Source organism: Prionailurus viverrinus, chromosome F1 (assembly GCF_022837055.1).
Source record: "Prionailurus viverrinus isolate Anna chromosome F1, UM_Priviv_1.0, whole genome shotgun sequence".
NCBI classification, from domain to species: Eukaryota; Metazoa; Chordata; class Mammalia; order Carnivora; family Felidae; genus Prionailurus; species Prionailurus viverrinus.
The window spans coordinates 36,755,424-36,770,740 of NC_062577.1; the positions used below are offsets into that span (position 1 = coordinate 36,755,424).

The 15,317-nt window shown below is 42.0% G+C and overlaps 1 long non-coding RNA gene across 18 annotated transcripts in view; it reads right to left on the bottom strand.

Moving 5' to 3' along the window:
- LOC125155337 (uncharacterized) overlaps positions 1–15,317 on the bottom strand; it is a 93,917-nt gene that overhangs the window by 9,658 nt on the left and 68,942 nt on the right. For 15 of the 18 annotated variants that reach the window (XR_007148165.1, XR_007148161.1, XR_007148153.1 and 12 more), the window contains 2 exons: positions 5,781–6,001; positions 4,048–4,130 (listed from right to left, as the gene is read on the bottom strand). This is a non-coding gene — a long non-coding RNA (uncharacterized LOC125155337). Of the gene's footprint in view, positions 1–4,047; positions 4,131–4,409; positions 4,494–5,780; positions 6,002–15,317 lie in introns of all 18 variants that reach the window. The other 3 variants (XR_007148164.1, XR_007148159.1, XR_007148160.1) reach the window with 3 other exon arrangements.

The window sequence follows — 15,317 nt, forward strand, 5'->3', positions numbered from 1 at the left end:
CCGAGGAACCTCCATACTGTTTTCCACAATGGCTGCACCAGTTTGCATTCTCACCAGCAGTAAAAGAGATCCTCTTTCTCCACATCCTCGTCAACATCTGTTGTTGCCTGAGTTGTTAATGTTAGCCATCCTGACAGATGTGAGGTGGTATCTCAATGTCTTTTTGATTTGTATTTCCTTGATGATGAGTGATGTTAAGCATTTTTTCATGTGTTGGTTGGCCATCTGGATATCGTCTTTGGAGAAGTGTCTATTCATGTCTTTTGCCTATTTCTTCACTGGATTATTTGGTTTTGGATGTTGAATTTGATAAGTTCTTTATAGATTTTGGATACTAACCCTTTATCTGATATGTCATTTGCAAATATCTTCTCCCATTCCATCATTTGTCTTTTAATTTTTCTTAGTATTTCCTTCACTGTGCAGAAAGTTTTTATTTTGATGAGGTCCCAATGGTTCATTTTTGCTTTTGTTTCCCTTGCCTCCAGAGATGTGTTGAGTAAGAAGTTGCTGCGGGCAAGGTCAAAGAGGTTTTTGCCTGCTTTCTCCTTGAGGATTTTGATGACTTTCTGTCTTACATTTAGGTCTTTCATCCATTTTGAGTTTATTTTTGTGTACGGTGTGAGAAAGTGGTCCAGGTTCATTCTTCTGTGTGTCACTGTCCAGTTTTCCCAGCACCACTTGCCGAAGAGACTGTCTTTATTCCAGTGGATATTCTCTCCTGCTTTGTCAAAGATTACTTGGCCATACATTTGTGGGTCCATTTCTGGTTTCTCTATTCTGTTCCATTGATCTGAGTGTCTGTTTTTGTGCCAGTACCATACTGTCTTGATGATTACAGCTTTGTAATACAGCTTGAAGTCTGGGATTGTGACGCCTCCTGCTTTGGTTTTCTTTTTCAAGATTTCTTTGACTATTTGGGGTCTTTTCTGGTTCCATACAAATTTTAGGATTGTTTTTTCTAGCTCTGTGAAGAATGTTGGTGTTATTTTGATAGGGATTGAAATGAATATGTAGATTGCTTTGGGTAGTATTGACGTTTTAACAATATTTGTTCTTCCTATCCAGGAGCATGGAATCTTTCCATTTTTTGTGTGTGTCTTCTTCAGTTTCTTTCATAAGCTTTCTATGGTTTTCAGTGCATAGATTTTTCACCTCTTTGGTTAGATTTATTCCTAGGTATTTCATGGGTTTTGGTGCAATTGTAAATGGGATCAATTCCTCGATTTCTCTTTCTGTCACTTCATTGTTGGTGTATAGGAATACAACCGATTTCTGTGCACTGATTTTACATCCTGCAACTTTGCTGAATTCATGGATCAGTTTTAGCAGTTTTTTGGTGGAATCTTTTGGGTTTTACATATAGAATATCGTATCATCTGTGAAGAGTGAAAGTTTGACCTCCTCCTGGACAATTTGGATGTCTTTTATTTCTTTGTGTTGTCTGATTGCTGAGGGTAAGACTTCCAATACTATGTTGAATAACAGTGGCAAGAGTGGACATCCCTGTCTTGTTCCTGACCTTAGGGGTAAAGCTCTGTTTTTCCCCATTGAGGATGATATTAGCATTGGGTGGTTCATATATGGCTTTTATGAACTTGAGGTATGATCCTTCTATCCCTACTTTCTTAAGTGTTTTTATCAAGAAAGGATGCTGTATTTTGTCAAATGCTTTCTCAATGCAAAAATCACTTTTGGCTGTCACTTCTTTTTTTAAGTTTATTTATTTTTAGAAAGAAAGAGAGCAAACACAAGCAGGGGAGGGGTAGAGAGAGAGAGACAGAATCCCAAGCAGGCTCTGCACTGATAGTGCAGAGCCTGATGCAGGGATTCACCTCACAAACCATGGAATCATGACCTGAGCCAAAAATCAAGAGTCAGATGCGTAACCGACTAAGCCACCAAGCATCCTTTGACTGTCACTTTTGATCCATCCTTAGCTGTCCCCACCAGTCCACACCTTGCCAGTTGGGGCCACTGTGATGCAACCCATAGTCGGTCTCAGCCTGGTTGATTTCACCATCACCATGTGCAACACACTGTTAGCACACTGTTTTTTAATTTGACCACAGTATACTTTTTAAGTGGATAATTATTGATCAAAAAAAAATTTAAGAACAAACTTGTATACAATTCCCCCTAAGTAATAGTACTCTTCCCCTGTACCTCTGTCTTTAAAAAAGAAAAGAAAGCTTACAACAGCAAGAAGAACACACATTTCCCTTAGTGAGTTTCCCCTGGCAGTCCTACCTGACCCCTCACTTGCCTTGACTTACCTGACAGTAAATAATTCCCTTCTGGCTTTCCCCCTATTCATGGTTTAGTGTTCAAAGCTACCACTATTTTGAGTATCCCCATTGTCTTCAATCAGTGATAGGTTTCAGTTGTCAGCTTCCCAGGTTTGTTTGGGGGGGGGGGGGCAACTAAAAGGAATATTTCTTCAACTTTTTCTTAAATATTTTAGTAGGTGGAACCACTCTTCATTACCACAGCTCCCCGGTCAACTCTTGAATCTTTGTTCTATCCATAAGAAGAACCCCTGGATAGTGGTGCCTGACCCCCTTGCTTCATCCAGCATCAGCCTTAGCTTTTTCATGAGAAATCAGCTCTCTCGCATATGTGTTCAAAAATATCCCATATTTGCCATTATTTTCATAGAAAGTTAACTTCTGAAAGCCAGACTCTTTTTATTAGTATTTAAAAAGCTAGCTCCAAAATGCATTTAGCTGAAACCAAAGGCACACTTCAATTTATTTAGCACAATTTCTTATGAATGTACTTGGAGAGAAGGTCAATAAAACAGGACTGAGAGAATTTCCCTTGTATCCATTATGCTTCCCTTTGCCCCACACAAGTCAAGCAATCTCAAGTATTAGGACAGAATGTTCAGCATTTCAATAATTAACTGAACATAACCTGGAAATGAAAAAGGGAGAAAAAATAAAACAACTCTCTCAAAAACAGAAATAGTGCATGTAGGCCCCTCACCACAAATTCCCAGCCAAACTGTGGTTAAGCTGCACACGTTTGACTGGAAAAAAAAAAGTGAGACCACATACTGAAGCATTTTCTATTAATTACACTATTTAAAGTGCACACATATTTTATTTCTTTTTTCTATATTAAAACCTCACTTTTTTTGCTTCCTGATAAGGATGACTTGGTAATATGTAGCTTAAGTATCAAATTGCCTGTTGTTTTTGTCTTGTTCCATTCTTTTCTTCAAGATCATGTCTTTTCCATCAATTTGAAAATTATAGCAATAACTTCATAGCTGATAGATTATAGGTTCTTTACATTTTTTTAAATTTAGTTTAAGAAGAGAAGACCAAGATGTATCTAAATTATAAGGATAATCAAAATTTTTATTTCTTCAGCCTGGGAAAAACCCTACGGTGGTATAGTGGGAACAGTGAAGGCTGGGACCCATGTCCTTAGGGTTCCTTGGGTTAAAGTCTGTGACAGAACAAATCTCTTCTTAAAATTCTCCTAATGATAAACTCAGCTTTTGGTCATTATTTAAAAGTCTCATGAGGGATACAAAAAAAATGAATTTCTAAATCCAAGATGGAAATTAAGTGGGTATAATTTTATGAAGAATTTGGGATAGCTCTACAAAGAGAAGAACACATCAGGGAGTGTTAGAATGTTTTGTTCCTGTGACTATTTCATTATGTTAAACAATTCATGAAAACTGTAAGAAATGGCAGTGAGACTATTGATTTTTCTCACTCGATTTATCTTGAGTTGGCTTTGACTGAGCATAAGGAGCTCCCATTCCGTGAGCTGGCCACTGACATGCAGAAAGTTTTACTGCTGCGCTTAAACAGGTTTAGCACAATGCACAGAGAGCCAGTCTCCAGATTGCTGAACGGTGGCAAAACACACCATTAAGTGAAAAATTGGATGGAGATGCTGGCTCATTGGGTTGGTGGTTACAGTCATAAGAAACTCTTCAGGATATTAATAGATTACAATGAGTGGTTTAAATCTCTATGATCGACCTCTTGATATAGTACACAGCAGAATACAAACCCTAAGTAATACCTCAGACAGCATGTGTTCTGGTGCTGACCCGCTCTCCAATCTTGGACCATTAATTTTGCTTCCCTAGAAGTCAGTTTCTCCATCTGTAAATGAAAACGTATCATGGCGTGATCTCAAGAGTTTTGTCAGCTCTAACATTCTGCGATTCAATGAATAATAAATCTACTTGTATCATATTACAGGACCAACGTTAGCTGCGCAAAATGGGAAAATACGGCATGAAGTAATCTAACCACTCATATTTTCATGTGTGTAGAAAGAACAGATTTTAAATTCACAGAAATTAAATAGAAATGGCTAAATATTAAAAGATGCTCAGTGTCAATTTTAATTTTAAGATGCAAATAAAAACAATGGCATACCATTTTCATTTGTCAGATGAGCCAAGATGTAATGTTTCAATAACCATTGGTGACCAAGTGTCCGGGAAACTGGCATTCTTGGTGCTGTTGATATGAATGTAAATTGGTACAGCCTTCCCAGAGGTCACTTTGTCAGTATCCATCCAAAGTTACGTGCATATACTCGTTGAGCAAACAATTTCACTTCTAAGAATTTAGCTTACCGATATACTCGCAAAAGTATACTAAACTATGTGCTCAGGAATGTTCATGACAAAGCCGAAATACAGCCATGAATGTAACATAAATGTCCATTAGCAGGAAAATGGTTAAATAAATCATAGTGCATCCATTTTATGGGCTATTATGCAGCTGCTAAAAAAATGTCTGTGCTGAAATGGAAAGATGCTAAGAATATTATTAAGTAAAAAAGTAAGTTGGGGGACAATATGCACAATATATCAATTCTTTAAAAATAAAGAAAAGAAGGGGTGCCTGGGTGGCTCAGTTTGTTAAGTGTCTGACTCTTCATTTTGGCTCAGGTCATGATGTCACGGTTCATGGGTTTGAGCTCTGCTTAGAGCTCTGCCCTGACAGTGCAGAGCCTGCTTGGGATTCTGTCTCTCCCTCTATTTCTGCCCCTCCCTCGCCTCCTAAAATAAATAAATAAACAACAAAATAAAGATAAAGAAAAGGAAAATTAGGTATTTGTATAATAGAGAAATTTTCTAGAATGCCATACAATTTTGATCACCTTAGGGACTAGTGATAGGTGGTTAGTGGGTGAGGGACAGGTATTTCCTTCCATTTTATAATATTATTATTAAAATTGTTTTTACCATGATAATTTACATTTATAATTAAAAAAAAAAACCAAACCTGGTTGTCAGGGTGGCTCAGTCGGTTAAGCCACCAACTCTTGATTCTGGCTCAGATCATGATCTCACGGTTTATGAGATCAAGGCCCACATGAGGCTCTGTGGTGACAGCATAGAGGCTGCTTGTAATTCTCTCTCTCCCTCTCCCTCTGTCCCATCCCCACTTGTGTGCATGTATTCCGTTTCTCTCTCTCTCAAAACAAATAAACATTAAAAAAAAAAAAACTACCTAAAATAAGAAACAGCCTTGAGAAGCTATGGGGAAGGAATGTCACAGGACAGTATGTAGCCTGATGGCTGGGGAATGGTGCCCAGTGTCCCATCTGGACCTTGACTGCAGGTGTAGAGATTACAGGACTTTATGGACACAAGGACTCTGGTGCACAATTGTTTTTGCCTGCCCAGTATCGTTTCCTCCTTTCTTTCAGTAACAGGACTTAATTTGGCAGGGTGTAGAGGGGGTATCACTCTCCTCCACCCCTCAGTTCATAGGTTTCACATTGGGGAACCGAACCTTCTCCAGTTCCAAGTGTGGGCATTGACCTTGGCCTGGCGAAAGCACACAGAACTGTCATGATTGCTTCAGTGGGCCAAGGATGGGCAATGACAGCAGCTCCCAGAACTTCTGCTAGATTTCCTGGAGAGGTACCCCTTCCTTGTCTGAGTGCAGAGATACTGGAACAAATGTCTATAACTGCTGTGGCCATTGCTGCCACCACCTGGGTAGAGATTTGCCTGAAAATGAAACAAAAACAGAGGAAATCAGAACTTACATGATGAGAGACAAGTTCCCGTGGGCATCGAGCACCTGGGCCAACCATTCGGAAGCTTTTTCAATTACTTTTCTGTTATCTTAGACTTTCCACGTGCTAAGAAATTCCATTCTTCCTTGCGCTGATTTGAGCTCTATCAATTTAGTCTTACCAAAATCTGTTATTCTAACACTTGATTTTTTTATATTTACTAGAATAGGGCAACCATTCTAAGGATGAAAGAAATCTTCTAAGTGATCAGTCCCATTTATTTTTTTCCTTTCATTTCTCATGTTCTTCATTTTAAAAAATTGTTAAGAAATTCTTAAATGGCGTCAGCAGTAATTTTCAGAAACTTAAATAGGTAAAAATGGCTTGTCGTCCCAAGGTTTCTTTTTTTTCCCCCTTAGTTCTAAGAGCTGTTCAACATCTTTTTTTAATTATTTACTTATTTTTTTAAATGTTTTATTTATTCTTGAGAGAGAGACAGAGACAGAGCACGAGCAAGAGAAGGGCAAAGAGAGAGGGAGACACAGAGCTCCAGGCTCTGAGCTGTCAGCACAGAGCCCGATGTGGGGTTCAAACTCATGAACTGCGAGATCATGACCTGAGCCGAAGTTAGATGCTTGACCAACTGAGCTACCCAAGTGCCCCTAACATCTTTTTTTTAGACATGCGGCAAATGTGGTTCCAAGTATACATTTTGGTGGTCACTACTCACGAACCCCTCTCTTACGAGAAAGGAGTCTGCTGTACAAGACATGGAAATTCTGTAACTAGGTGCACATCACTCCCATCACATCTGAAACAGCATATTCAGTATATCCATCACTCAATGTGAATTTCTAACCCATTGGCAAACATAGTCATGCCGGAAACGCAGCTGGAGGAGGAAATATCAGACCAAACAGTCTAACTTTTGGTTAGACTTTTCTAACCATTCAAAGGCAGGTGCACAATGTGGAAGATGTCCACATTTGTCTCCTTACAGGTGTCAGATCACACGCCTGACTTTGTGGCCAGGAGCTCGGTGACATGCTGCCCACCACATTAGTTCATGGAGACCAGAATCAGCGTGGCTCGGGGCGCCCTGCGCTAGCTATTCCCTCTCTCACTCTGCACTTCCTCTGCCAGCCCCAATCCTCCAAGCACTCATAAGTCTTGGGAAATTTGGGGGCTCTGCCTGGGGCCCACCCTAAGGAGACCCCGCTCTCCTTTGCCCCCACCTACCACAGACTCAGACCCATCAACAAGGCCTGAAACAGAAAGTGACAGTGACGACGAGGCATCTTGCAGGCAGTGTGCATAGATCAAAGAGAATGGCAAAGAGGCATCTGTGAGCTCTGAACACTCCTCCCATCACTTCACCCACAGAGTGACAGGCTGCTGTGACCCGTAGCAACTACGGCTTATAGCAACGCCCCTGACTGTGTCTGGCTGTCAAGACTTGCAGGGCTCCTGGGGACCACAGAAGCTGCAGGCGTTGTGGTTCAATGTTAGACTTTTTGGTCTGAATACATTCAAAGGCAGGTGTACAAGGAAGGAATTGGAAAACCCAAAAGAAAAATACCACTGGCTTACTTTACTCAGCTGTTCCTATTGCACCATGACATTTATGCAAGGCCAGACTTGGCCTTGTTGGCAACCCCGTGGACTCTGGTCGTATATTACCAATAATTGCTGGAAAAACTTTGCAACCAAGGGTAATGATGAAATGCTGTCTGTGGCGGACTGCAAGGAAGAACTGTTGGCAATTGTGTCTTGATTTCGTATTCAGGTTATTGAAAAAGTGCTACAATAGTTCAAAGGCATGCTTCCCTGGAGTCTCTACATACCTTCTCTTGAACCCACTGCTCTTTCCCTCACTGGCAGAGTGGCCCTTGCTCTCTGCTGTCAGTTTTTCCTTACATCACCTCTACCTGAGCAATCACCCACCTGAATACAAGGGACTTAGAATCAGGCAGGCCGAAATTCAATTGCATTATTTTCCTTAAAAGATAAAATATGTGCTGAGAATGATGGGCAGAGGTGGTGAGAACACAAGAAGAGCATATATGTTCTTATTATTTAAACAATTCCTTATCGTCTCAAAGAAAAGAAAAAATCTAGAACACCCTGAGCCATCCTCACCCTGGACTCCTTACTACTCACAAAATTGCCCACTGCAAGCAAACTCATCTTTGAACTTTCTCACCCAATAGTTGCCTTCACTATTGGTCAATCAATCAATAATCATACAGTCTTTGGTTTTAGTCATTGTTATTGAACACTACTTGTGTCTCTAGGAGGGAGACAATAAACAGATAAGTGAACAATCAAACATTCGGGTTTGATAAGACATGAACAGCAGGGAAATGTGGTAAAGGGTGACCAAGTGATCTGGGACAGCATCTCTGAGAAGGTAGCATCTAAAGTGGCACCTGACAAGGAAGAAGCAGCAACCAGAAGCTAGTTAAGGTCATCAATTCATGCCAAACTCTAAGGTAGCACCAACCCCATTCAAGGAGAGAAATCAGTGCAGCCCCACAAGAGTCAGGGCTTTGGGGACCAGCGTCATGAGGTCAGATTTTATTCTAGGAGTAGTGGAAAGACTCTGAAGAGAGCTAAGGAAAATGGTGACATGATAGGATTGCGTTTTTAAATGATCGCTCTGGCTACTGTGTAAAGGACGGATCTGTAGTGGGAGCAAGAGTGGAAGCCTGGAAGCTGGGAGGAAGCTGTTGAGAAGAATGAAGGGGCACGGTCAAGCTTTCGGTCACTGGCACCGCCCTCCCAGGGGCCATTCCTCCCTCAACCATGGATCAGACATTTGGCAGGACCTTGACAATAAAGATAGCTGCCAAATGCATATCTAGCATTGCCCAAGCTTTCCAGATCTGCTTTCCAAATGCCTTCTCTTGAAATTGTATAGACTGGTGAGGGGTGGGAGGGAGGTGAGGAGGTGAGGATAGTGAAAGGGGAAGAAAGGAAGAGAGCTCATTCTCCAATTTACCTTTAGAAATAGAAAAAAAAAATAACTGCTTTAAACTGAGGGCACACAATGAGAAAGAACCCACCCAACTCAGCCCTAGAGTTAAGCAGATATCCTGGCTCAACCACCCACCAGCTATGTGACCTCACTTTACTTCTCTAACCTCAGTTTCCTGATCTCTAAAATCAAGTTAATAATATCTTATAGCATTTCGGTGGGGATGAAATGAGATTATGCAACTAAAGCACACGGCTTGTTGCTAGGCAAAACATAGGCATGTTCCTCTTGCCCCACGTGAAAACTTGGCCCCAGGCACAGGTTTCTTATGTAGTCAGAGCAGATGTCTTTGCTGCCCTTCACTTGCAATTCAACCCCACCACTCTTGAGTGAGCCTTTGAAGCCGATCCAATCTTACAGAACTGCTTTTGTAGGTGAGACATCTCTGAGAAGTTCAATTGTGTTTTGGTCCAAAATCATTTGCCATTCTCCTGTCCCTAACACACAGGTCCCTGTGTGTTGATCTAACCAATTGGTAGTGTTTTGAGTAATACATCATGGGGCCAATGGCGCCTTAACGATGTATTACATTAATATATCATCAAAGCCGTGGCATTGTTATGATATATTACTTTAATACATCATTGGAGTGCCATGGCTTTAATGATGTATTACTCAAAACCATAGCAACAGCTAGAAAGATCAAGATAAGTTTTGTATTTTTTAAACTTATTCTCAGTAAATACGATTTTTTAAGTTTCCACAATAAAATAAGTGTTCAAAGGAAACACAAGGATGCAGGTTCTCCTGATAAACCTCGAGATGTTTCCTGGGTCACCCTTCTTCCCCTACTTACTATATGCCTTGCTTCTAAGTTAATTTTAAAACGCCTTATCCAAATCTCAACGAAAAATAATATCATTGCTGAACGTATGATTCTGTAAGCTTTCCAAGAAGCTCCAGTTTAATGTTACAATTGCACACTTGTAGGGTGGTTGTTTTTCCAATGGTCGTTCAAGCATTTTCTACCCAATTTTCTTTTTTTTTTTTTTTTTTTTAATTTTTTTTTTCAACGTTTATTTATTTTTGGGACAGAGAGAGACAGAGCATGAACGGGGAAGGGGCAGAGAGAGAGGGAGACAACAGAATCAGAAACAGGCTCCAGGCTCCGAGCCATCAGCCCAGAGCCCGACGCGGGGCTCGAACTCACGGACCGCGAGATCGTGACCTGGCTGAAGTCGGACGCTTAACCGACTGCGCCACCCAGGCGCCCCTCTACCCAATTTTCGAAAGAATCCTAGACTGGATCTGGGCGGCCCTGGGCACTTTGTTGTCCTTCAGGAAACTTACGGGCAAGTCCCCTTTATTTAACACGATGTCTGATCTGCCCGCGTCTCTGTCTTCTCCTTCTCGGTGTGTGTGTGTGTGTGTGTGTGTGTGTATAAGGTGTAGAGCTACAACATGTCAGAGGGATTGAAATTTAAATCTCAAATCTTCCACCTGTCAGCCTCACCAGTCTTCACTGTTTTTAGTACAATGAGATTGGCAAAGAAACCACAGTCGTATAAGTATGCCAACTGCAACAATCACAACAATCCCAACAATGGCAACAAAATCTTTTAATCCAGAGCCCCATGGCAGATCTCAGTTATTAACAAGAGTTCCGCTCACTTGGGATTGGTCTGAAAAGTAAACACAAACTTAGTATGTGAACACACACACACACACACACACACACACACAGTGGGAGAACAAGACATTGGAACCAAAGAGCTGACCCCAAAGCAGACTTTCCTAAGTAGACCCTGATGTTCCAATAACCACAGCCCTTTGAATTCAACTTTTAAAATTCAGTTTGTAAGAAATTCCAGAATCAATGTCATTCAGGGAAGGGTAACACAGCTCTGGGCAATTGTGGCCACGTATTTCTGAAATTTCTCGAATATACTCCTATACTCTCAGTGTTTGGCATGTTGTGAAATCTAGAAGCATCCAGTCAAGCATCTGCCAGGGTGCCCATTTCTGCACAGGGGTGGCTCTTGCCTTTTTCACAGCATTGGCTGAAATCTGTCATGCCAGACCCCTCTGAACACCTCTTAGGGCAGGAAGGCCTTTTCTCATTTCAAGTGCCTGACTTGGGAATTGAATTCTCTCTCCCTCTTTCTCTCTTCATCTAGGCTGAAGGACTGCGAGGGAGCCAGCTGCGTGAGAATAGATTAGGCAAGAAATGATGATTCAGCACCCGCCGCTTCCTGCCACGTGCTAAATGATCAGTTTAGTCTCAATCAGCAGATAGAGAAAGAAAAAGCCCGGAGGAGAGACAAGAAGATTCACACCGGAAAAGGGAAGAATGACCGAGATCCGCCACTCAGAAATGTGAGATTTGTGATAAGATTGTGCTGAACAAATATTAGAACAAATGTTTTTGTAGTTTGTTCTAGAGAAAGGGAGCCTGGATGCTTATAAACCACAATTAACCACAGAGCCACTGGAGGCCTCCGAGGTTAGAGTCTGATCCCCGGTTTTACAAATCAGACACATGAAGTGCTGAGTGGTGCCTGCACTTCCCAGGGCACTTTGGGAGAGTTTCGTTATTACATTCTGTGGCACTCAGGTAGGGGTGGAAGTCTTCTTTTGCCCAGAATGGTCCCCCTTCATCTTGTGCATTTGGCCCAAGTCCTGCTGCTCCTTTAAAAGCTAAGTCCACGGCCCACCTCCTCCAGGAAGCCTTCCTGACTTCCCCCAGCCTGTGGTGATTTCTCCGATACTGACTATCCTTTTGAGCTTTTGTCATTTGCTACTTTGTATTGTCGCTTGCCCTTTCGAAGATAGGAAATAACTTCAACTTCAGAAAGAGTGCCCTTTGAGGATGTGTGAATCTGCTCTGGGCAGGGCAGGGCTGGGGTGGGGGGGGAGGAGAGGGGGGGTTGGGAGTGGTGGGGAGGGTGTGAGAGCAGAGCTTTTGGGACAGAGGATCAGCCTTGCCACATGCTATGGGCTTCTCTTGCAAAGCACCTTCCACAAAGCAGCTCACTAATACAAAGTTCCAGAAAGGTGGAAAAGGTATTATGCGATCCTTTGTAAAGATTAAAGATATTTTCAATGCCATTATGAGTATTTGCCTGTTCCCTGACCTTAGGGACAATCTATGTCAGTTATTTGCAAAGAGGAAGGAAGCCCTGTTGCAAGTCCTTTAATCAGGGTACAAAATAAAACTTTAGTGTCTCTCCTCCTTTCACCATTATACGATAATCATTTTAAGTTGAATTGGCACAGTATTATTTTTACACATAGTCAGAGATATGAAGATATATATATAGAGAGAGAGATGCAGTTTCTCTGCCATAAAGAATAGTTTGAAACACACACACAAATAACAGCCGCAAAATACTTGGTAATTTTTGTCTGGATTCTTCAAAAAAATATATAGAAATCGATGACCTTATCAGAATTCTTACTGAGAAACAGATATCGGGGTGCCTGGGTGGCTCAGTTGGTTAAGCGTCCGACTTCGCTCATGTCATAATCTCACAGTTCATGAGTTCGAGCCCTGCGTCGGGCTCTGTGCTGATAGCTTGGAGCCTGGAGCCTGCTTCGGATTGTGTGTCTCTCTCTCACTGACCTTCCCTCCACTTGTGCTTTTTCTGTCTCTCTCTCTCTCTCTTTCTCTCTCTCTCTCACAATCCGTGAGCTTGAGCCTCACATAGGGCTCTGTGCTGACAATTCAGAGCCTGGAGCCTGCTTCGGATTGTGTGTCTCTCTCTCACTGACCTTCCCTCCACTTGTGCTTTTTCTGTCTCTCTCTCTCTCTCTTTCTCTCTCTCTCTCACAATCCGTGAGCTTGAGCCTCACATAGGGCTCTGTGCTGACAATTCAGAGCCTGGAGCCTGCTTCGGATTGTGTGTCTCTCTCTCACTGACCTTCCCTCCACTTGTGCTTTTTCTGTCTCTCTCTCTCTCTCTTTCTCTCTCTCTCTCACAATCCGTGAGCTTGAGCCTCACATAGGGCTCTGTGCTGACAATTCAGAGCCTGGAGCCTGCTTCGGATTGTGTGTCTCTCTCTCACTGACCTTCCCTCCACTTGTGCTTTTTCTGTCTCTCTCTCTCTCTCTTTCTCTCTCTCTCTCACAATCCGTGAGCTTGAGCCTCACATAGGGCTCTGTGCTGACAATTCAGAGCCTGGAGCCTGCTTCGGATTGTGTGTCTCTCTCTCACTGACCTTCACCCACTCACACTCTCTCTTTCTCTCAAAAATAAATAAACATTCACATATTTTTTAAAAAGAAAGAGATATTATTATACAGCATCCTGAGAAGTTTGTCTTTTCATACATACACAAATTAATAACTGTCTCAGGTAAGCAAAAGTTGCTCATTAATAATTGTGTATGTATTAACACATACATACACAACTTGCTCACACTCATCCAAAGAATACTCTTCCGTAATTCTTCAAACTTTTCCCCAAACCTTCCAGAGAGCTCTTGAGAATCTACCACATTTTCGTGATATAAGGAAAGGCACATTCGATTCAAAGCATTCATCTTTCAAATGCTTAAAACATGTCCTTATGAGATGTCACCTTGGAAAAGATTCTGCCTGCTACTCAACGACAATATTTCATAGATTACTAGAAGGTTATGGTCTACCAGTCTAGGAGGACCACACAATGAAGTGGTTTCCCTGAATCTAATTCTATTAAGCACACTGAACGCATGCCTTCTTGCTCTGGAGTTTTCAAATGCATTCAAATGCTTGACAAGAACAACACAGAAACTAAGCTTCCCGTCAGGGTCAGGATGTAGCATTTCTGCTTCACATACAAGGAACAGATTCCTTTCCTTTCTCACTTTCCAATGATCGTGTGTTGGACAGATACAAACAATGGAACTCTGTACTTCCGAAATCCCAGCTTCAGTGCGTATGCTAGAACAAAGTAATAGCCACGTGACACTTTTCTGAGGCAAAACACTTCTCCCCAGGAAAAAAAAAAAGTGGTCAGGCATTATATGTTTCCCCCAGTAATGCTAGTCTCTTCTTGACCTTCCTTCCTGCTGCTGTTATATCCTTTGTTACCAAGATAACTTGTTTATAAAAGTGCTTGTATCAGTTACTGAAAACAAGTGACACATGCTTTACCTGGGGTGTCTGCAAAAGTAAATGCCAGGATCAAGCAAGAGACTAAAGCAGACCCTCATTTCTGAATCTTGAGTTCTACTGTAAACGGAATTTGAACTTCTAAAAATTGTTTTTTGGATACAAGAGTGCCCGCAGAATAAAAGTCTTGCTCTGGGGGCGCCTGGGTGGCTCAGTCGGTTGAGCGTCCGACTTCGGCTCAGGTCGTGATCTCACAATTTGTGGGTTCAAGCCCTGTGTTGGGCTCTGCGTTGACAGCTCAGAGCCTGGAATCTGCTTTGGATTCTGTGTCTCCCCCTCTCTCTGCCCCTCCCCTGTTCACACGCTCTCTCTCTCACTCTCTCTCTCTCTCTTTCTTTCTCTCAAAAATAAACATTAAAAATTTTTTTTATAAAGTTCTTCCCTGAAAACCACAAATACTTTGTTTCTTTCCTCTTTATGTTCTTTGATCTTTCATCTCATTATATTATCGTGTTTCTGAAATTAAAAAATGTATTTGTGCATTCACGTATGGTAACTAGACTTTCGGCATTGATCATTTTGTGATATATACAAATGTCAAGCCGTTGAAGCTAATACGTTATATGTCAGTTATACCTCAATTTTTATTTATTTATTTTTTTAAATTTTTCTTAACGTTTATTTATTTTTGAGACAGAGAGAGACAGAGCATGAACGGGGGAAGGTCAGAGAGAGAGGGAGACACAGAATCTGAAATAGGCTCCAGGCTCTGAGCAGTCAGCACAGAGCCCGACGCGGGGCTCGAACTCACGGACTGCGAGATCGTGACCTGAGCTGAAGCCGGACGCTCAACCGACTGAGCCACCCAGGCGCCCCATACCTCAATTTTTAAAGATGTATCCATGCATTGCTTTATCGGGTACAATTGGCAGGTCTTGCAAAACTCACTCCCCGCCCTCGTTATTTGCTCTATCCAGACTGTACCGTGCAATCCCCAGACGAGCCCCGTTCTCCTGCAACTCCGAACCCTTACTTAGTGAATCCCTCCACCTACAACACTCTCTTTCCACCCTTTGCTTGGCCAGTCACTCCTTGTGCCCAGAGTCCCACACTAGGCTTCATTTACCCCATGAAGCTCCTCTGATGGCCTAGCCCTTTATTAGGATAGATGCTTTTCCTGTCTGTCTCCGCAGCCCACTGCACTTCTCCTGATCCCATCACCGATCACACTGCGTT